Below are 24,084 nucleotides of genomic sequence, written 5' to 3'. Positions count from 1 at the left end.
TCTTGCTGTGCCTCTGACCTTTTGAGAACCAAACCCACGCAGAGCTAGCCAATCCTCTTCAGCCTCCAATGTTTCTGTTGTGTTTCGTGCAGATGATCCGGTTGCCGGTGTCTTTAACGGCTGAGAGGTCACTTGTGGCACAGCCACAGGTGCAGAAGTGGATTGTTTTGACTGGGGATGGCCTGCTGATGTACTGCCATTTCCTTCAATTTCCAGCCGTTCTGTTTCAAACCTCTTGGCTGACAAGGCTAGCCAACGTTTGTACTTTGGAACATGTTCATCATCAAAAGGAAAGAATGCTTGGCCTGCCAGCGCCTTTTTGTAGCGTGGATCCAGAATAGTAGCACAAATGTAATGCTGTTCTGAGTGGATCTTTTTAAGACGTTCATCACCTTGTAGGAGCTCTAATAATTGCTCAGCCAGAAGCAAAGAGTCTTGGTTTTTGTCATCTTTTTCAAACACAGAACACACCTCCTTCAGTTGGTCCTCCAGCATGTACAACAATGGGATAGCTTTTCCCAAATTAGAGTCCTCCTTGCTGACTGCACGCGTGAAGAACTCAAAAGGACGAAGCATGCGTGTCAGGCTTTGAACTATGTTCCATTGCGGCCCACCCATCCTCAGCTCCTCTGTACCCTCTGTAAGGAAATATTGATCGAGTTCCGTATACTGCTCATACAGACGCTCAAGCATGTAGAAGGTTGAGTTCCAACGTGTTACCACCTCCTGGATGAGTGCTTTCACTGGCATTTTACGTTGATATAGCAGGCTCCTCAGCTGCTTCCGGGCCTTAAAAGAATGGCTGAAATGCTTGCACATTTTTCGGCAGGTGTCCAATACACTGTACGCTGCACTGGCTTTATTAGCCAAGAATTTTTGGACAACCAGGTTTATACAGTACGCCAAACACGGCACTCTGAAATAGTAACCGTCCCTCATGGCCTTAACTATATTGGCGCCATTGTCCGTGGAAACATAACCAACCCGGCGTTTTAGTGGGGACAGCCAGTTAAGGACCTTTGTGTTAAAGACATCCAAAATGTTTTCTGCTGTGTGACGTTTCTCCAAACCAAACATGGCTAGTGTTGCATGTTTCCGAGCAGCTTTAAAAACAATGTCTGTGTCAACACCTGTGTTTAGCTTTGCTTTAGCCCCTGAAAAAGAGACCCAGTGTGCAGTGATGCACATGTAATCAGCGCCTGCGCCACTGGTCCACATGTCTGTTGTCAGATGTATAGTGTGAACAGCACTCTTCTGCAAAGCTGCCCCAATCACCTTCAGAACATCTTCATGTAGTGCTGGAACCGCAACTCGGGCAAAATAGAACCGGCTAGGAACCTTCCATTTAGGGCAGAGCGCTGCCACTAATTCTAGAAAACCAACCCCTTCTACAAAAGAAAAAGGGAGAAGGTCCAGAGCTAGCATTTTAGTCAGCTTAGTGTTATACAGACGCGTCATTGGGTGGTTGCGTTCATATTGCGCTTCTGTAAACAACATCTTTTTAATGTTGCCCTGGACCAAGGATTTACGGGATGATGATGATATCTTCGACCCAGTTACGCTCGCTGATGAACTTTTCCGCATTGATGTCTCACTCTCTCCCACACTCTTAGTGTGGCTCACATGGGGTGTGCTGCTGACAGGGGTACTGGGTGTAAGTGAAGTGTTTGAATCGTCTTCTTCCTCCTCGTCATCATCAGATGAAAAATCAACGTTTTGATTACGTGCAATTCTGGCTTGCATAAACGCCTCTAGGTGCGGAAGCCATTGGACAGGGTGCGCTCTCTTAAGATGACCTCTCTGGCCTCCGGTACCATAGTTAGAACCAAGCTTACCACGACCAACTCGAACCTTACAAAGGCTACAAATGGCTACGTTTTCCATTTTTGGGCAAACACTAAAGAAGTCCCAAACTGGAGACTTGAAATGTCTTTGGGGGCCGGAGGAGGCGGCGATACTGGTGGTGGTGGTCCTGCTGCTAATGCCAGATGAAGTGGAGGATGTGGATTGCCGAGCTTCAGTACGTTTTGCACTTTCACCACCACGAATTGAGGTCGAGGTGGGTACCTTCTTGCGAGGAAGAAATATGGAAGCGGTAGGTTTTGGTGTACTACTTAACTCCAAATCTAATGATTCCATTTCCATTGCCTCCTCGTCGACATCATCATCACGCTCAGCAGCTTCTCGGGATAGGGTCAAAATGTCTCTTTGCTGCATGCCCGGTGGGGCTGCAGTGACCTTTGTGATGACTGGCTCGTCGTCATCGTGAGAGGCTTCATCACCAGCAGTATCTGTCACTTCTTGTTGAGCCTCATCACACTCCATAGGTATGAGTTTTTCGACGACCTTCCTTTTACGCTTAGGTACCTGTGTCAGATCATGGTGTGCCTCACTGTCAGACCGCAGTTGTGGTTCCCAAGACAGATCACTTGCATCAGAACGAGGTGGGCTTGAAGAAGATGTAGACACCCCCCTTGATCTTTTCCTTGCTAGGGATGTGGAAGACAATGAATGATCATCAGGAGGAGTGGCTTCCAATGATACCTCAGCTTCATTGTCGATTTCCTGATGTGCCCCTACTTCGGGAGGAACAACTATTGTGGGCACTTGTGAACCTCCATGCACCTTTGCTTGCGCATCTCCTTTTGCTGCCTCTCCTTTCACATGTACTTGGGCGTGTACTTGCACATGGTGTTGTTGTTGCGGCTGTGGTTGTTCAACACTTGTCAGATGAGTTACAACAACCTGTGTTGATTCAGGGACATTGCTGCTACTTTCTTGCGATGAGCCAACATCACTGGTCGATGGTGATTGGAGAAGTACACTGACTGCCTCTGAAGCACTCAAGGGCTTTGACTTAAGTTGGCGTGGTGGTGGAGGCACTGAACCCAATGGAGCAGGGGTGCTGCTCCCAGCTTGGTCCCCAGCAGATCCTGCTGCTGCAGGCGTACTTTTTTTTTTGCTCCCAAAAAACGTGGCGGGTGGCACACCAGCCTCCTTGGTAACTTGCTTCTTCTGCTCCTTACTAGCAACTTTCTTGCTAGAGGAGCTACGGAGAAATTTTTTGGGGGCCATCTTCTTCAGAGCAGGTCAGACAGCAGGCCGCAGTTGCACGAATTGTAGAGTTGTCTGAGGCCAGACGTGACGTCGCGTGACGTTATGCTGCACACACACACCGCTGCAGGACTTCTTCCTGGCACTGGTGGTTCTCTTGAGTCTTGTGCAACTAAAAACAATGGAAGACAGAGGAACATCAGTTCAGTTATACACCACAAAAAAAATCAAAAAACACTGCAAAATCAGCACAATCCCATTCCATCCATGCCCTCCATGATGTTTAAATTCAAGACAACCCACAGAAAGACTAGGCCCATGCAAGACTCACTACCCCTGGGCATTAATAAAGGTTGAAAAGTAGGCAAAATGGTTGCAGCCTTGCAGGCCTAACAACAAAGCCTGCATTCAAAATGGCCACTTGCCTGCCAGCACATGGCCAGTGCCTGTAGCTGCACTCAAAATGGCCACCAGCCACATGGCCTGTCCCTCCCCATGAACACCCCCAAAAATCGAAAAACACTGCAAAATCAGCACAATCCCATTCCATCCATGGCCTCCATGATGGTTAAGTTCAAGACAGCCCACAGAAAGACTAGGCCCATGCTAGACTCAAATACCCCTGGTGAAAAGGCCACAAGTACAGGCCCAAAAAACGAAAATCACTGAAAAATCAGCACAATCCCATTCCATCCATGGCCTCCATGATGTTTAAATTCAAGACAACCCACAGAAAGACTAGGCCCATGCAAGACTCACTACCCCTGGGCATAAATAAAGGTTGAAAAGTAGGCAAAATGGTTGCAGGCCTAACAACAAAGCCTACATTCAAAATGGCCACTTGCCTGCCAGCACATGGCCAGTGCCTGTAGCTGCACTCAAAATGGCCACCAGCCACATGGCCTGTCCCTCCCCATGAACACCCCCAAAAATCGAAAAACACTGCAAAATCAGCACAATCCCATTCCATCCATGGCCTCCATGATGTTTAAGTTCAAGACAGCCCACAGAAAGACTAGGCCCATGCTAGACTCAAATACCACTGGTGAAAAGGCCACAAGTACAGGCCCAAAAAACGAAAATCACTGAAAAATCAGCACAATCCCATTCCATCCATGGCCTCCATGATGTTTAAATTCAAGACAACCCACAGAAAGACTAGGCCCATGCAAGACTCACTACCCCTGGGCATAAATAAAGGTTGAAAAGTAGGCAAAATGGTTGCAGGCCTAACAACAAAGCCTGCATTCAAAATGGCCACTTGCCTGCCAGCACATGGCCAGTGCCTGTAGCTGCACTCAAAATGGCCACCAGCCACATGGCCTGTCCCTCCCCATGAACACCCCCAAAAATCGAAAAACACTGCAAAATCAGCACAATCCCATTCCATCCATGGCCTCCATGATGTTTAAGTTCAAGACAGCCCACAGAAAGACTAGGCCCATGCTAGACTCAAATACCCCTGGTGAAAAGGCCACAAGTACAGGCCCAAAAAACGAAAATCACTGAAAAATCAGCACAATCCCATTCCATCCATGGCCTCCATGATGTTTAAATTCAAGACAACCCACAGAAAGACTAGGCCCATGCAAGACTCACTACCCCTGGGCATAAATAAAGGTTGAAAAGTAGGCAAAATGGTTGCAGGCCTAACAACAAAGCCTGCATTCAAAATGGCCACTTGCCTGCCAGCACATGGCCAGTGCCTGTAGCTGCACTCAAAATGGCCACCAGCCACATGGCCTGTCCCTCCCCATGAACACCCCCAAAAATCGAAAAACACTGCAAAATCAGCACAATCCCATTCCATCCATGGCCTCCATGATGTTTAAGTTCAAGACAGCCCACAGAAAGACTAGGCCCATGCTAGACTCAAATACCCCTGGTGAAAAGGCCACAAGTACAGGCCCAAAACACGAAAATCACTGAAAAATCAGCACAATCCCATTCCATCCATGGCCTCCATGATGTTTAAATTCAAGACAACCCACAGAAAGACTAGGCCCATGCAAGACTCACTACCCCTGGGCATAAATAAAGGTTGAAAAGTAGGCAAAATGGTTGCAGGCCTAACAACAAAGCCTGCATTCAAAATGGCCACTTGTCTGCCAGCACATGGCCAGTGCCTGTAGCTGCACTCAAAATGGCCACCAGCCACATGGCCTGTCCCTCCCCATGAACACCCCCAAAAATCGAAAAAAACTGCAAAATCAGCACAATCCCATTCCATCCATGGCCTCCATGATGTTTAAGTTCAAGACAGCCCACAGAAAGACTAGGCCCATGCTAGACTCAAATACCCCTGGTGAAAAGGCCACAAGTACAGGCCCAAAAAACGAAAATCACTGAAAAATCAGCACAATCCCATTCCATCCATGGCCTCCATGATGTTTAAATTCAAGACAACCCACAGAAAGACTAGGCCCATGCAAGACTCACTACCCCTGGGCATAAATAAAGGTTGAAAAGTAGGCAAAATGGTTGCAGGCCTAACAACAAAGCCTGCATTCAAAATGGCCACTTGCCTGCCAGCACATGGCCAGTGCCTGTAGCTGCACTCAAAATGGCCACCAGCCACATGGCCTGTCCCTCCCCATGAACACCCCCAAAAATCGAAAAACACTGCAAAATCAGCACAATCCCATTCCATCCATGGCCTCCATGATGTTTAAGTTCAAGACAGCCCACAGAAAGACTAGGCCCATGCTAGACTCAAATACCCCTGGTGAAAAGGCCACAAGTACAGGCCCAAAAAACGAAAATCACTGAAAAATCAGCACAATCCCATTCCATCCATGGCCTCCATGATGTTTAAATTCAAGACAACCCACAGAAAGAGTAGGCCCATGCTAGACTCAAATACCCCTGGTGAAAAGGCCACAAGTACAGCCCCAAAAAACGAAAATCACTGAAAAATCAGCACAATCCCAATCCATCCATGGCCTCCATGATGTTTAAGTTCAAGACAACCCACAGAAAGACTCAGTCCACCCACCACTGAGTACCCCTGGGCAAAAGGCCCCAAAACAGCCCAAAAATCGAAAATTCCAAAATTTTAGTTGCAGCAACTGTAATGCCCCAAACAAACTTACTTGTAAAATTTCTAATCCAACAGTGATCCAAAGAAAGTCAAAAAGGCCTCAAATCCAAATATCCAGCAGCATCCACAAAAAGTAATCCTTCCAGCTCCAGATCCAAATGAAAAGTGACCAGGAGATGGACAAAGCACTGGGAGGAGCCTGCTGAACAGGAACAGGAAGTTGAAGACTGTGGGGCACTTCCTTCGTCCCACCCCCCTCCCCCCCTCCCCAAAATGGACTCCTCGCTAAAAAAGTGCAGGCAAATGTCAACCTAAGGAGTTATTCAGATAAAAATCATCATTTCTAGAAGGTTTATGCTGCTTGCTGGTGGATTTCTTGTGCAGAATTGCAAATTTTATATTTTCGCTCGCCGCATCTCAAATCTCGCAATTACGAAGTACCGCGAGACGTGATCTCGCCGTACTCGCGTTGACAAACTCTCGCTGGCAATCCGCGATGACGTTGCGCGCTCGCCAATTCCCGCGGGATCACACAGCAAGATCCAAAATGGCGCAGCACTCGCAAACTATCGAGAAAAACAACCCGGCAAACGATTATAAACGCCGCGCGCCGCAAAAATTGTATCACCAACGCCGCGCGCCGCAAAAAAATCCGCTGCGTGCGAATTTGCGGATTTTGCGGGAAATTCGCAAATCTCGCGGATTACGAATTTCCCAAAAATCCGCAAAATCCGCGAGCGAAACGGATTTTCCGCCCATGCTTACCAGCCATGCGAATGTTGTCAGTGACCTCAATAAGGACGGATTCGGTGCTATGTTTAGCCCGAAACCCAGATTGAGAGACATCCAGAAGTTGGTGGGTCTCCAGATAATCTGACAGTTGTCTATTAATGTGTTTCTTAATAAGCTTAGATTGTAGGGGTAGAAGAGATATGGGTCGGTAGTTGCTGATTTCAGTGGTGGGGATCTTGGGGTCCTTGTGTATAGGTTTGATTTGAGCATCTTTCCAAGCAGGGGGGAGGTGACCCTCGCTAAGGGAGCTGTTAAGGATTGAGCAGATTGGGGGGGGCCAACTGTTCGGCAAATTTGGCAGAAATCCTGGTGGGGATGATATCCATAGGTGAGCCTGATTTCATAGTCTCAAGGAGGGATATGACTTCCAACTGCTGGAGTTGAGGGAAGGTGTGAAGTTGGGCTGATATGGTGTGTGTATCAGGAGGGTTAACTGTAGAAGGAGAGGAAATGGTGTTGGCCGCAATAATTTTCTGATAAATGGAATCAATTTTAAGAGTAAGATGTGTCGCAACATTATTGCATAGTGACTGCGAGGGAGTTTCCGCACTATCACAAGCAGAGGGGTTAGAATAGGGCTTCACTATTTTAATTAGTGTCCTGGAGTTAGAGCCAGTCTGCTCCAATTGCTGAGTAATGTGGATTTTATGTGCATTTGTGATGTTGTTATGATAGGCTGCTAAAGCGATTTTATATCTGGCTTTATCTTGTTCTACATGGGAAAATCACCAGGTGCGTTCCAGTTTTTTGCACCTCCTCTTTTCGTTACGTAGGGCGGGGGAGTACCATTCAGAGGCAGAGGATTTGTGGGCGTGAGTGTCCGGTTTTAGAGGTGCTGCTTCATCCAAAATACTGGAGATGATATTATTAAAATGCAGAAGTTGTTGTTCAACATTGAGATTACGAGTGTCAATGTCCCAAGTCAGAAAAGGGGAAGCGAGGTGGTGGGCTTTAATTTTGTGCCAAGGTCTGTACCACCTATTCCTAGGGGGTAAGGGAGAGGGTATGGTGGAAGGGCTAGTCAGATGGAAATTTATTAAAGAGCGGTCTGACCAAGTCAAAGGGAGAGTATCCCCATATTTAATGTGTTGGGAGTTAGAAAGAATAAGGTCAAGGGTGAGCCCTGCTAAGTGAGTGGGGTCATTGTTAATTTTTAGGAGACCGTGGGAAGCCAGGTCCTCTAGACAAGTCACTGCATCATGATTATTTGAGTCCTCGCTGTGAATGTTAAAATCCCCTAAAAGTAGGAAATTGCGGGTAGCAACAATATGGGGAGATGAATTGTAAAAGAAGACTGTTGAAGTCATGCATCGGGCCTTGGGGCCTGTAAACCAGGGCCCCTTTCCAGTTATGTTGGGGGTGTAGATCAAGTTTAAAAATAAGACATTTTGGGAACATGTGCTCCTCTGCCCGTGTGCAGTTTAGTGGGGTCAATCTCCTAGGACTATTGTGGTGTTGCTGCCTATCTGAGGATGTAATCTGGGTTTTTTCTGTTCACGTGTTTGTCCGGTTGGTTACAAGCCACCACACCAGTGTTCTGTCAATCAGTAGCCTCAGGCCTCAGGCGTAGGGCCTGCCTGAACATGTGTTTCTGACTCTGGGTTGATGAAGATGTCATATCGGGGGACTTCAACAACAGTAATTCGATTTTATTTTTGTACATACACATACGCGTATCATAGCAAACAACGACATCAATATTAACATTCCCACTCTAGTTGAATTTTCTAATACTTCATTTACCCCATACTTCATGACAGTCATATTGTAGGGAGCATCTCTTGTTTAAGTTGTAAGTATTACTGTTTTCCTAGCTATTTGCATCCTACCCAATTTGGGGACTGCTTTTTTATAGCAGAAAACCCCTACTTGTAGGAAACAACACAAAGGCATTAATAAATGAGAATAGGCAGCAGTTATGTTCACAGTCCTGTCAACCACTGGGGTAACCAGGAAAACATGCCAGGGTACCAGTCCTGCTTAAAGGCCCCTCCCTCCACATCCATTTGTAAGTGATGCTGTGCTTGGATGGCAAGAGTCGGAGTCCCATTGTTAATGTCGTTGCCTGAGATGAACATGCAAAAGAACACACCGATATTGGCACACACCACTCCCTCCATTTCAGTCATCAAGTCCAACAGATACAGATGTTGCATCACTATGAGGCGGATGGCTCTTAGTTCTTCCCTAATTGCAATAAGGCCGAGCTCAGTACTAGTCATCAACCCCCATATGGTTATTTGCAACCAGTGGGCATTTGCTTTCATATTCACTATGAAGAAGGGTATGGACTCTCCCACATTGACTTGTGTGTCCGAAAACAGTCTGGATTCTTGCAGGATGTCCTTAAACTGAGCCCAGCCAAAATAATTAGCAGTTCTTTTTTCTCAAGCCTGATGCAAAAGATATTGCTACAACTCTGGCTGATCTTCTCCAGGAATGACCAGGGCAAGGGTGTGTATGGTGACCAGGGAGCACAGACCTTGCCATCTGGGGACAAGCTGGGAGTAGACAAATTCATCACACTGCCAGTAGGTGTCCAATAGCATGAAGGTGCCCCATTGCATGTTTGGTACGTGCAGTATTGTGCCACAGTTCTAATTAGTGCTGAGTGGAATCATTCCTTTTCCTCTTAAACACAAGGTATACAGTGTAGGTTTCTGTACAATTAGGGAATGCCCTACCCCTTCCAACCATGTGTACCCATCTAGCTCAGTGTCTCATATTTCCTGACAGGGGTTCTCTATGCTGGTATTTAACCCTGCCATAAGGGACTCATTTCACTTCACATCATCAAGGTGGTTGGCCCTGCACTTGAACTCCATGTCTGGTGTCCATTTTTTATTAAAGAAGACTGCACCAGACACACTAAGGGCTACCCTGGGACCACAGACAGAAGTGGGTGCAGATGTTTTTGTGCACTGGAGCAGTGGCTTTGCTACCTCCATGAATTATTTCTGTGGAAAATCCCTGGCCCAAACATTATCCTCTGCTACGACGCTCCACAAGTGCATTCTCTATAGCTCTGTTTAAATCTAGCTAGGATCTATTAAGAGATATGTCACTGTGAAACTGGTCTTGTGACAGGTCATGTTCATTACCATTCTAAGGGGTTCTACTCTGTTGGTTTGTATCTTGCCTCTAATCCTACATAGGTACAGGTGTAGAAAGCATTTAGATTTTTCGGGGGCTATCTCTTGGGACAAGTAAAGCCTGTCTCAGCCTATTATATGTGGTGAGAAACCTAAAAATCCTCATACTCCTTCTCAGGGGTCTTACCAATAAGTAGTCCATTCAGAAGCAGCAAAGAAATCAACAGAGAATCTGAAATATGAAAAGACATCTTTATTACAATTAATTGTGAGGCTACGTCGCCCAGTCACACCTAAAGCAACTGGATGAGGCAGTCTGCCTGAATGGTCTCCGCACAGACCTTTTATACAATTTATTATGCCCTAGGCACACATTCTTTCTTTGAAGTAAATTATTGTTGGTCACTCCCAGGACGTGCACACAAAGCACTGTATGATGACAAACCCACTTTCAAGATAAGTCCAGGCCATAAACAATGTCCACATAATGCGTACATTCTCTAGCTGACAAGGCCGGATAAACCCAAAACATTAAGAACACAGCCCATGTCATAAATAGCTTGTGGAGGCAGGAACAGGAACAGATGGAAGTAAGATAGGCACGTTTTTGTGTAGTAAATCTTTACAATGTCCTGTGCTCTGATCTATAATCTTGATCAGCAAAAGAGCAGGAACTGGCTTTGCAAGGTTAGCCTCAAGCAACAGAGTCAGCTTTCGTCAGGTCATGCAGAAGTCAGCACAAACCCATGCTAAGGTTATGTCCTTAAATACTTGTTCTCCCATGGTGAGAGCCTACTGTAAGGGCAATGCACAAAATGGCTGCTATTCACAAGATGGAACCCAAGGGTAAAAACAGAACCTTCAAATACACAGTGAATCCATTGGTGTAACATGATGAAAACACTCATGCATACCGCATTCGTCATTTGCGGTTCGCTGATACCAAATTCATAACAGAATTATGATATTTTAAAACACAGGTTCAGAATTTTCAGAACCACAGTGGTATAAGCGAACAGACGAAGTATGACCCAGTTGATGTCTTGGCGCCCACGGTGGTCATGTGCTGATACCATATGTTGTGTAAGAGTGGGCTGTGTAGTGCATGTGGAATACTAGTGTTGTGCTCAGTGTAATTATAGGTGACATGGGAGAGGTCCCTACGGAAGCACTGTGCAAATGTCGAGGTTAACTTCATTGGACTAGGCAGATTTTCGGCAACATGTGGATGCAGCCACTCCCACAGTAAACAGAGGGTATACAAGTATGCAACCATATATAACTTGTGGAACATTGCAGGTCTTGGGATACATCCAGGAAAGATGTCTGTGTTCATCCGATGATTGGGAGATTTCTTTACTTTGGAAAAGTTTGAAAGAGTTTGGTGTACAACAGTTTATTACAAGTTGAAGTCTTGGACTTGCATGCCTGGGTCATTGTTAGGATTATGGAAGTGGTTGCTAGAGAGATGATCGACCACTGTAAGGGTGGTGCACTTCGTGGCCTAATTGCAGACCTGTGAGATAAGAGCTGTTACTTGTTGGTTGTTTTAGAAATAATTGTCATTATTATGTACCATCATCAATTATTCTTGGGGATTCTTGTGCCTTCTGTTTTTTAGGAAATGGGGCCCTCCTCCTCACACTTGCTATTCGCATCACTGACCAGACTCAACATGAATTTCCCTGTCATCCGAGTGCGTTCACTCGGACGAGAGGAATTACGTTCTCCATGTTGTTGGGGTTGGAAGGGTCGCAGGTGATGGACGGGGAGTTGAGCTTGGAGGAACTCTAGCACTGGACCAGGGTGATACCGAGATTGCCTGGGCCTCGGGGCCTATAGGTTTCCCTTGTCTAAATTTGGTAGCTTGTTGTTCAGTGAGGGGCTCCCTCAACTGGTGGATTGGTATAACCTAATGTAGGAATGGCAGGCATCAAGGAGAGCACCTCCATTCCGCCATAGAGTGGAGGAGGCAAGGACACCTGTCTTGATGGTTCTAGGATAGGATTGCTAGTCTAGACCTCCTCAAAGACGGCCCATTGTTCTAGCAGTGCCTCTTTCCTGGTGTTCTTTTGTCCTACATATTTGGTCAGCATGTGTGTTCTCATGTGTTTGATTATGTTGGTGTCACATGGTTGGGAAACATGGCGGCTGGCGAACGCCGGTCGGGAGGATTGCTGTGCGGTAGGAGGGTGAATCGCGCAGACTCTGCAGGATTTATGCAGTGATAAAGTAAGGCAAGGTGGCGGGAGCGATAGGCATCCCCGTTTGGGACCTTTTTCCGGATTAAATTGTGGTTCCATTGCAAGTGTGTGCTTCTTTACCAAATGAGCCTCGGTACTTGTGTGATCCCAGTAAGAAACAGGATGCTACTCCACCCCCTAGCAAAAGCCGGGTTGGACGGCCGCTTGCGAGGACAGTGGTGAGGAAAAGCTTGTACTTGTGCTGGTATCTTATCTGGGTTTTGGTTTTGTGACTCTTTTTGGCATTTTGGCATTTTTTCTGGACATTTTTGTACCAAATTACAATTCCTCCATATTTGCGCACCTCTCTCTGCATGGGTCTCGGTACTCACCGGATTGTAGCAGGATGCGACTCTGCCCACCAAGGAGGTTTGGTTCCGGCAGCCGCTTTTTCAAGGACCTCTCGGAAGGCAATAAAAAGGCTGCAATGTGTATATAGAGAGGCGGAGAGGAAGATTTGTGCTTCCTGTATTTGTGATTCCCCAGGGGTGCACAAATGGAGAATAAGGGTAGTGAAAGGAGCGTTAGGAAGAGCTGGAAAAGGGGAGCTCTGGGAGCGTCTTTCCCCCTAATAATGATAGTATGATCAAAGCCAACTGTAATCAAGGAGTGGATTGAGAAGAAGAAGGACCTTGCGTCACAGGACTTACCTTTCAATGTCTGGAGCACTGGGAGACCAGAGTGATTAAAAGGATTAAAATAAGTTGAGGGATTGGTTACTGAACAAGCTCGGGAGTAGGAGCAACCCACATTAAAGGCGTTAAATGCTTTTAGAGGTCTTGGGAATTCTGGAGCCTCTGTAGAATCCTGTAGGGGGGCACAGCCTCCCTCAACTGGAAGGAGTAGATATCCTTTGCATTCTGATCCAGAAAAGAAGAGTCCTATCGAGAAACAAGTTAGTACTCTCCAAGCTGTAACTCCGGTAAAGAAATCTCCTTTGGGAGGCAGAGTTAACAAGTGTAAAAAAGAAACAGCAGTTTTACTGTCTAAGCTGCCACCCTAACTTAGGTCATACTTTAAAATTATGGAGAAAGTGGCCGGCTCAGTGAGGACTGAGAAGTCTCTTGAGGACATAGGGAAGGGGCAGGCACTCCTGTGTTACAGGCAGGACAGAAAGATTTGAGTGAGCCAGTGAGCTTGGAGAATCGTTTCTCTCCTCTTATGGAGACAGTGGTAGAGAGCTCTGAAGAAATGCTATGTAGTACCCCAGGGGCTCTGAGTATTTCTGTACCAATTTCCCCCACATCTAATTCCATGCCTAAATCTGCACTTAAACCCATGCCTACATCTATGCTTACATCACAACCTGTGCAAGAGGGGGGTATTAGCAGGGAAGGGCTCCCAGGAATCAATGAGAGGGGGCGAGAATGGATTATGGTGTTCTGGGAGAGTCCCCCTTGATGACTCAGGTGACAGATCTCTTACTGAGCTTAAGACAGCATATGTCGTCTAGGTTTGAAACCTCTGAGCATAATCAGAAGGTTATACAGGAAAAATGTGGGATCCTTGAGCAAAAGGTTGACGAGATTGCGTTGCGTACCATAGCATTAGAGGAGGACATGAAGGTGCTGGGTAAGGCCTTAGCAGAAAATTCCAAGGAAATGGTGTCCCTTAGAGAAGAGAATAAGACCCTACAAGAGGATTTGGAAAGGCTGGAACTCCATGCTAGGCAAAACAATGTTTGTATCTTGGGGTGTACGAAAAGGCAGAAGGGTTGGACATTAAGGGCTTCCTGTCTAAACTTTTGGGCGATCTGTTTCAGGATAGGAGTGATATTGGCTGGGACAAATAACTTCAAAGAGTCCATAGAGATCCCTATAGACTTCACCCAAGGAGAAAGGCCCCAAGGAGGATCTTAGTACTTTTTTAAACTTTTTTGATCAAGTCGCTGGTTTTGGGGCGAGCTGAACTATGGGGATGTTACTTACCAAATATGCTCGGACTTGGGTAAAAGAACCTCTCAGCGACAGTGGGAGCTGGACTCCAAAACGAATGAGTTACGTTCCAAGGGGCCCCAAGTCCAAATGAAATTACCCGCCATGCTCAAGATAATGTGGCACAACAACATGCATGTTATGAGAGACCCTATGGAGGTTGATGGCCTGCTGAAACAGATGTAAAACCCTAAATAGAGATAGTGTATGTATATAGATGTATATAGAGAATCCACGCAGTTGAATAGTAAGACATAACACATCTAAGAGATACAAAATGGCTATAAATTGTATAGGGAATATATAGGAACATACAATGTATAAGATTGTTGTTTGTTTCTTCTTTTTTGTGTTTTTGTGTTAGGAATAGATTAGAAATAGATTCTCTCTTCCTTTTGCACGGCGAGACCTTGAAGGCTTCTTTTTGGCCTTAGAGATAGGGTGGGGGGTTCCCCAGGAGGGTTGGTGGTTGGTTCACGGGTGGTTGGGAGCATTTGGAGAAAAATAAAAAATATAGTCCTTTTTCTGCTATTGGATGGGTGGTCCCTACATACTTATGCTGATTTGTGTATTCGTGTACGTATACAAAGGGTTGGTCAACACAGGTTTGATCTAGAAGGTACTGGTAGAGGTCTAAGGACAGATAGATGATGAAGAATTTAGTGCGCTTCATATCCTGGAATGTTAATGGTTTGAAGTCTGCAAAGAAGTTAGGTTGAGTCTGGAATTTGAGAAGAGATCTGAGGCCGATGTTATATTATTGCAGGAGACGCACTTGACAAAACATGAATGTGTGAACACTTTTAAAAAATGGTCTGGGTGCAAGATAATGTCTGTTTGGATCAAAGTAGTAACACGAGGGGGGTGGCCATTCTAATAAGAAATAATACGTGTATTACAGTAGAAAGCCAGCAGACAGACTCTTCTGGGAGGTGGGCTCTAGCCAAGATCCAAGTACAATGAAATTCCTTTAATTGAAGTTAGTTATTACGGGCCCAATGAGGATAACCCTTATACACTAATCAAATAGGAATGGTGTTTAATGTCCTTCAACATCCCAGTGGTAATTGGAGGGGGCTTTAATTTAGTGTTAAATAAAAGCATGTATAGAACTTCCAAAGTTAAATATGTTATGCCACCGAAAACCATGGCAGTGCTTGAAAATTTTTATTAGAGAGCTTCATTTAATCGATATTTGGAGACATAAGATGGGGGACCAGAGAGATTTCACCTTTTTTAGTAAAAAGTATGGTCACTATTCCTGAATTGATTATTTTTTATTGAATCACGAGCTGGTATCTGGGGTTGAAATGATTAAGCATGTACCTGCCATACTCTTGGATCATTGGCTATCCTCTCTTCATTAGAAACCCCCAATAAAAGGGGTATAATTAGATGGACTCTGGATAGGACAATTTCTTTGGATGAGGGGGTGATTCATAAAATGAAAGAAGAGGCTGTGATATTTTTTGAAGCAAATAGGGGGTCAGCTAAACCTCAGATTATATGGAATTCCTTTAAGGCCTTTTTAAGATCTATAGGTACGGGTATCATGGTGGGTAAAAGATGTAGTGCGAGATACCGAGAAGAAAGGTTTCTGGAAACCATTAAGAGCAAAGAACAAGAGGTACAAAAAGCCTCCCTTGATAGCTCTAGCAATGTGGCCTCTCTTAGGAAACAGCTAGAACTGTTGCAATCAGAATATCAAGGGGCCCTAGATAACATTTGAACAGATAAATGTAAGATTAGTAAACTGCAGCACTTTGCTTACGGCGAGAAAAGTGGTGCCCTGTTGGCATGTAAAGCAAAGACCGATAGAGTGCGTAACCAAATTAAATGCCTTAGAGACCATATGACAGGGGATATACTGAATACTAATGCTACATTTGGGCTGGAGGCCTCTAGACATATAGGTGAATTGTATAAGGAAGATACTTCTTCTGGGAGCGATAACATCGAAGGCTTTTTAAGGAAATCAATCTCCCAAATTTGAGCGCAGAGCAGAAGGCGACATTATCAGCGGATATATCAGAAGAGGAGATCTATCTTAACCTTTTAGATGAGGTAGTACCAGAACTCAGGGAACTTTTTTATTTATTACTAAGGGAGGGGGAAGATCCTTCGGTAAGTTGGGCCAAGGCAACAGCAACATTGATACTCAAACCTAATAAGGACCCTCTTGTAGTAGACTCATATAGGGCCATATCACTGTTAAATACAGATTATGAGGTGTTTGCAGGGATTTTGGCCGCTAGAATTGCAAAGATCATTGAGGCCATAATACAAAAAGACCAGAAAGGCTTTATTCCCGGAAGGCAGCTTAACGAGCTAACCTTTCAAATATTGGGAGTAAAAGATTTAGCGGAAACTTACAATCTTCCTGTAATGCTGGTAGCAGCAGATGCCGCTAAGGCTTTTGACCAGGTTCACTGGCCGTATCTGTGGGAACTTTTAAAGCTTTTCCAATTTCCACCCAATTTAATAAAAGCTGTCTAACGTTTGTATAAATCACCAAGAGCAAAGGTTTTGGTTAATGGGGAGTTAACCAATTGGGTTAATATACTACGTGGTACTATGCTGGGATGTCCCCTGTCTCCACTTTTGTTCAACATGTGGAAAATACATTGTATAAGATTGTTGTTTTTGGATTAGACAAGACCCTGCTATTATTCCTTTCAGATATGGCAATCTTGAGATTAAGCTAGTGATTTACGCAGACGATCTTTTACTCTACACCTTGAATCCGCAACTATCTATCCCCATATTAACGGCTAAAGTCGAAGCATTTGGAAGGGTTTCAGGATACAGAGTGAATATAAATAAGACCAAAATAATGGAGTTGAATCAACCAATACAACAACTACAGGCAAAATCGAACATGCGCTATCTCGGCGTGATAATTACGCAGAAACTGGCGGAAGTCACAAAGGTAAATTGGGAAAAGATTGGACAAGAAGTAGAGAAATTGGTGGTTAAATGAGTAAATCTTCTGTAAAATTTGTACGGAAGGGTAAATCTCATTAAAATGGTTATTTTACCCAAAATAACATTTCTTTTTAATTCTATACCACTATTATTTGATAGAATGAAAATTGCTAAACTCCAAGGAAGGCTAGGAAGCTTTATGTGGGCATCCAAGGGCTCACGCATCTCTTGGAAGAGATTGAGGAGGAGATTAGAGAAGGGTGGGCTGGCCTTAGCAGATCTGACAACGTATGGGTATGCTTTTCTTTTTTAAGAATTGCAGGATGCTTTTAAATAGGGTCAACAGTTTGTTTGGGGCCATGCTTGGAGAATTAAGGGAGGGTCAAGATCAATATTTGTTTAAGTTTGGAGGCCCGAAGTTCTTCAAAAAAGTAAGATTGAAGATTTTATTGGGAGTTCTGAAAATATGGGTTTACATCCGGAACAAGTTCGGAATTCCATATTACTTGTCAAGGGCCGCATTTGGGAATTCCCAGGGACTCCAGATTGTTTGAATGACTCACTTAGTCTCCCACTTAAGGCTTCGGGTATTTCTTGTTGGGGGGAAGTGAAGACTGGAACTGAGCTAGTCAGTTGGGAAACTTTGAACTTAATCGCGTGGGCAAATTAACCAGGTTTAAGTATTACGAGCTCTCCGCGTGGTAGGGGGGATCAAAATTGGAGTGAAGAGGAGGATGATACTAGGTTAGCGCAAGCAATTAAAACTGGTATTATTAAGAAGGAGGTAGCTTTGTGGCATCAATATCTGATTAATGCAGATGATGATTTAGGAAAAGATAATCAGATGCTTTGGGGGTAGGGAATCTTGAACATTGATTTGAGGGAAGCGTGGTTGGCCTCCTTTGAATTGTTGAGAGAGACTGTGAAACCATCTCTTCACGGCATATAGGGTATATTGGTTCCCGGCGAGGTTAGAAAGATTTTTAGGGACACATAATGAATGCCCAAGATGCAAGGATCTCGTAGCTGACGATATCCATATGTTTCTAACATGCCCTGGAATTGAGAAGTTTTGGTTTGAGATGTGCCGAAGTCATAGGTATTACTGTGAAGGTCAGTCCTGCCCTGGTCTTTTTTGGAACTTGGCATGACAACACTACTAGCATCAGTAGATTAGATGCATGATTTATTTTCTATGTAATCCTTTTAGGAAGAAGAGTGATTCCAGCAGTAAAAAGAAAGTATGGCTTAAGCTGGTAGACTGAATCCAAAACAGATGGTCCGATGATTAAGCCAATGTTGAGCTGTTGGACCTGCGCTTCCTTCCGTGCTACGGGCACTCTCGGGAAGGGTGGAATGGAAAAACTGCCTTTTTCTCTTGATTGGAAGGACTCCAACCTGGCCTGGTTTACCAGAAAAGGGAAAGTGTATAGACAGCAAGGAAATTGGCAGAATGAGGACTTTAAAAAAAAAAAAGATTATGTTGGTGTCAAAGATTCCCCCTTCTGGCCAGGAGAACGTGTGTGCCTTAGTGTGTGCATTCCTTTGCAGCAATACTTGCTACGTTTTTTTTATCTGTGTGGAAAAACTAGTTTGCATGTGTCTTAGTAGTGACTCCATGATAGCCGGGAAATTTTTAAGGGACTGATATGCTCTAACTTCTGTGGATCAATAAATACTTGATTCTACTCTGATCATTGGGGAAATAAATACACGAGAAGTACTGATTTCATCTACTTCTACGAGCTCAATGCTATTTACACAGCTGCATTAGGATAGACATCAAACACAACAACAGAAAGGCACATGAATGATCACAACCTGAAATAAAAATGCAATGGTTAGTTCAAAAAGTGTGAATTCAGCAGAAAAACTGTAGATATGGAAAACCGCTGTACGAATTAGAGGCGCCTTCATGAGCACATTTAGGGGCTGACTAATAGTTTGGCTGTCCATTGCAGGTGCGGTGGTAGTTGAGGACCACCTCACCAGTAGTCCAACTGCCGTATTATGAGTACCTTCAGAGAACTACTGCAACTTCCTGGCAGTGGTGCAGACGTCTAGGGAAGCAATATGCTTGGTGGTGCTGCTGTGGCTCCCCCAAGATTATTATTAGTTTCCCACCTGCCAGCTTTTTCATGAGGGTGAGTCCGCCATGAAAATATCGATGGTTGGGAAACAAAGGGGCCCCTGGCCATGGGTAAAAAGGCAGAGGGACACATGTTGTGCCTCCTCTCTGTGCATGCAGCCCTTATCCTGTCCATGCCGTGCAGAAACTCCCTTTGATGCTCCCTTTGCAATGCCTTGCTATGGGACCCCCAGCAAGACCCTGAGAAAACTCACAATCTGGCGTGCGGGAAGTGGTGGCCTTTGGCAATGTGGGAGCATGGTGGAGGCTCGGGAGCCTGCTCCCACACCGCCAAAGTCATAATCAGGCCCTAAAACACAACACTCATGACAGGACGTGCAATTGCAACAATCTACCAGGACCACAACATACACATGTATCAATTGATAACCAAAATGAAGAAGAAGAAGAGCCTCAGTTTCGGCTGAATTGAGATAGAGGCTGTTGGCATTCATCCATAACTCAATAGATTATATACAGCCCTTGAAATGGTGTGCCGTCTCATCGATATCATTCATGATAGCCACCAAGCGTTGTGTGTTGTCTGCATAAGCGAATGGAGCAAATAGAAAAGACCAGATTCATTTTATAAGGGGAGCCACATACATATTAAACAGCACAGGGCTCAAAGAAGACCCCAGGGGAACCCCACAAGGCAGAGAAAAAGGCCTGGAAACAAGATCTTCCAGGGCAACTGATTGAACTCTGAGAGTAGGGGATGATCGGAGCAGCCCCAAGGCAGAACCTTCTATTCCTATTTCCACCAGTCGCCCTATCAAAATCTCGTGGGTGATAGCATTGAAGGCTACAAATCAATCCTGCATGATCAAAGCAGATTTCCCTCCAGTGTCTAAAATATTTCTGATGCCACCACAAGTGCTAACTCTGTACCATGATTAGGTCTGAAACCAAATTGTGCTGTATCCAGGATCCCCTTCTACTCTACAAATTTGGACAAGGCAAGATTGAGGTATTTTTTGAGGACCTTAGCTGGAAAAGTTGACCTGGAGATAGGGAGATAGTTGTTTGTCTTTTTAAGGTCTAATAATGGCTCCTTCGGTAGTGGAAGAATGGGGACTTTTTTACACTCTGTAGGGAAAAGACCAGATTTCAAAATGGAGTTCAGTAGCAGGGAGGCGTGACTACTGCAGAAATCTCATTGAGTATTTTAGGGGGACAGGGATCAGAAGGGGCCTCTGATTTAATTTGACCTATGAGCTCGGCTACTCTGTCTTCTATGAGCAAGGGAAATTTAATGAGGGCCAATTTATCTGAAACAGAGCTACTTAGTTCCTTAAGCCGAGGAGGGGGTTTAACACTGATTTCTTCCACCTTATTTTTAAGGAAATCTGACAATTGATCACAGAACAGCTCACATGGAGCCATTATACAGGTGGGGGATAAGCTTGAGCATGCTACCCAATGATGAGGGGATCCTTTACGCAGTACATGGGACTAAGTTTTGCTAATGTCCAAATTACACCCTATACCACACCCAAGGGTCATGCATATCAACCGTAACCTGCCCAGAGGTCCAAGCAAATAACACCTCTCACTTCTTTCAGATACCAGCAGTGTTAAGAAACTGATAGCACTGGGAAAACCATTTTAGACCCAAAAAATAAGATCAAGGTGCTGGTCATATCAAAGCCAGGGCCTATGCGTACCATATGTATCATGTCCAGTGGTTCAAGCGGTGAGGCCTCACTCCTGTATCACACCCAGGAGACAAGCGTACCATCTGTATCATGCCCAGCAGTCCAAACGGTGACCCTGTATCACACCCAGGGCAAAGCGTACCATCTGTATCATGCCCAGTGGTCCAAGCTACAACCAATATTCACCTTTCCCAGGTTGCTGACTGTCAAAGAAAGGTAACCTCAGCGGGATCACCTCTAAGGCCTCCTTGCACCAGCTCAGTTCGGGCACATGAAGTGGGTAATATGTCAGAATTCTGTCAGCAGTAGGGCGCTCAGGTTACATTTTTGTGCTTCTTCCTAGTTTGCCAGACGCCAAATGCTGGTGACTAAGGATCATATGTAGTCCCTTACCCAATTGACGGCAGCCTCAGGACGGAACTCCACCCTGCAGATTCAGCAGAGCTTTCAATCAATTGCGGCATCTGCTCCCCTTCCTTGCTGCGATGATGTGAATCTGTTAGAGTGGGGCCTTTTCCTTCGACTGGAGTCAGGATCATAGCTCCAATCCTGGCTTGCTTGCCAAAATGTTGCTCGAATATGAATTTACCTTGAAAAAACAAAGACAAGAGATGTGTGACAAAACAAGAACAGTTGGTTTAATCAAACACTACCGCCGGGAGTGCATTATTCAGAAACAGGTCTGAGGACTAACTCAAAGAACAATCATTTGAATGTCTTTCTTATTTATACATTTCTTGAAGCATTATAAAACAGTTCAAAGATCCTGTTTTGGGAGTGGAATGTGGGTCTTGCCATGAGGCCATAAATTACTCCCACATGATGACAAATGAATGTGGGTCTCAACCTTGGGTGGACACGAGGGCCAGTGGTTAGCATGTCCAGATGTCCGGCATGGGAAACATGTGATCACTGCATGTGTTGTGTTCCTAACTTCATGTGGCATCTAACTTTATGGTGTTTTGGCGACTCCACTCCTCCCTCCATCTGCATTTTATTGGGGCCAACCTCCTAGGACCATTGTGGTGTCTCTGCCTATCTGTAGGACTAATCTAGGTTTTTACCTGTTCGCACCCTTGTCCTCCTGGTTACATGCTACCCCACCTGTGATCTGTTAATAGGTAGCCTCAGACATAAAGCCCAGGGCCTATCTGACCATGGATTTCTGACTCAGGTTGATGGAGATGTCATATCGGTGTATTTACACAATAGTGATGTAATGTTATTTTTGGACATACATCTATCATTGAGTACATCATCATCAATATTAACATTTTTTTCTTCTCTTCCCCCGTTTCGCCCTATACTCTCCCATTTCCCTATCTCTCCTCCCCCCTGGGCGTGTGGATGTGAATATTGACTCCCTGTTCATTTTTCCTCTATTTGTTTCTTTTTGTCAGGTTCGATTTTTCTGCCCCGCATCCTTCATCCTGCTTCCCGTTCTGTGTACAGATGTGGACCCACATTTCCTCCTTGATATTGCCCTTCCTTGTCCATCAAGGGCCTCTGCCTCATGGGAACACCACATGTTATGTACCTGGTGCTCTGTTTCATTTTGCACTGCACTTTTTTGTACAGTATGTCAGTTTCGCATATGGTAACCCATGTTCCCCATCCCTCCTTCCTATATACACTGGTCTGTTTTGATCTTCTAATAAATAATTGTGAAACCAAAAAAAGGGAAAATAGTGTCAAATTGAAGTAAAAAACCTTTTCAATTATTCCTATCAAACACATGGGCATTTCTAAATGAATGTAAAAAAACTTGTTAAAAATGGGGGTCTCTGGTTGGCAATGCCTTGCACCATTGTCCAAGTAGGGCCCCTCCTTCCTAGTCAGGGGTGATACACTTGTAAAATAACCCCTGCTCACCACATGTTAGCTTGGCAAGAGCAGACAGGCTTATCTCAGAGGCAGTGTGTAAAGCAGTTGTGAAAACATACAATAATACAGTGAAACACTAGAAATGGGCACTACACCAGTTTGGAAAAATAACAAAGCTTTATCTAGACCAAACAAGACCAAAATGACACAAATCCACAATACAGTAAAAAACATGACTTGCAAACAGTAAAAATAGTTTGGTTCAAAGCAAATTGCAGATGCGACACTTTTCTTACAAAGTACCCTAGATGCGTTGTGCACACAACAAAAAGGGTCACAGGGAATGTGATATGTTGGTTCCTTACACGCAGAGAAGGTGAAGTGTCGGTTCCTTCCTTTGGAGGATGTGATGCGTCGGTTCCTTACCGCTGCGCAGGGGAAGTGATGTATCAGTTCATTACTGTAGAGGGGGGATGCATTAGTTTCTTACTGTGTGGGGAGGTGATGCGATGGTTTCTTACTGTGTTCCCCAACGATGCAACAGACCTGGCACCTTTATGCGATGTGACGATCCGGGATAATGCTTGGGTTCTTGCAGCTGCACAGCAGGGCTTGAGTCAGAATTGGTGCGGCGGTCTTGGACCTCGAAGGTCAGTTCCCTCGATGCGGCGTGCGGCGATTTCTTGAACCACGGGCAGGTGCTGCATCGGTTTCTTCGCCGATGCATAGGAAACCGGTACAGTTGCGTCGTGCTCCTCATCGTTGAATTACTTTTCCAGCTCCCAATAGCCTAAACAACATCCAGAGGCCCAGAACAGCTACAGGCACCTCTTGGCAGGTCAGAACTCCCAGCAAGGAAGTTCAGGGGAGCTGGGGGTGACGTCTTTGTGTCCCTGAGGCTTCAGAAAGGGAGGCAAGCTCTACTTCAAGCCCTTGGAGATCTTCCTCAAGCAGGGGACACAGCACACAGCAAAGTCCTTGTACTTTCCTTGGCAGAAACAGCCACTGCAGGCCAACCCGATGCAGCACACAGCAAAAGGGCAGTACTTCGCCTCAGTTTCTCTAGCTCTTCTCTTTGGCAAAGGTTCCTCTTGATTCTCAGAAGTGATCTAAAAGTCAGGGCCCTTATTTTTTATAATGCAAAAGCCTTTGTTCTCTGTGGCAGAGAAGCTCTTTGCCCAGCCAAAACCAGTTCTGTCATTTGTGATGCAGCTTCCAGGCAGCAGGTGGAGACAGAGTTGTCCTTGGTATACCAGGCCCAATCAGGTGTTAACGAAATCTCCTCCCCGTACTCTGAATGCAGCCCAGGTCTATTGAGCGCAGCCCTGACCCTCCCTGGAAAGGCAGTACACATCTCAACCACCTCAGTGGCTGTATGAACAGAATGCACATCA

The sequence above is a fragment of the Lissotriton vulgaris genome, chromosome 3_1 (genome assembly GCF_964263255.1).
Source record: "Lissotriton vulgaris chromosome 3_1, aLisVul1.2, whole genome shotgun sequence".
In the NCBI taxonomy this organism is placed as follows: Eukaryota; Metazoa; Chordata; class Amphibia; order Caudata; family Salamandridae; genus Lissotriton; species Lissotriton vulgaris.
This window is presented reverse-complemented; position numbering follows the sequence as displayed.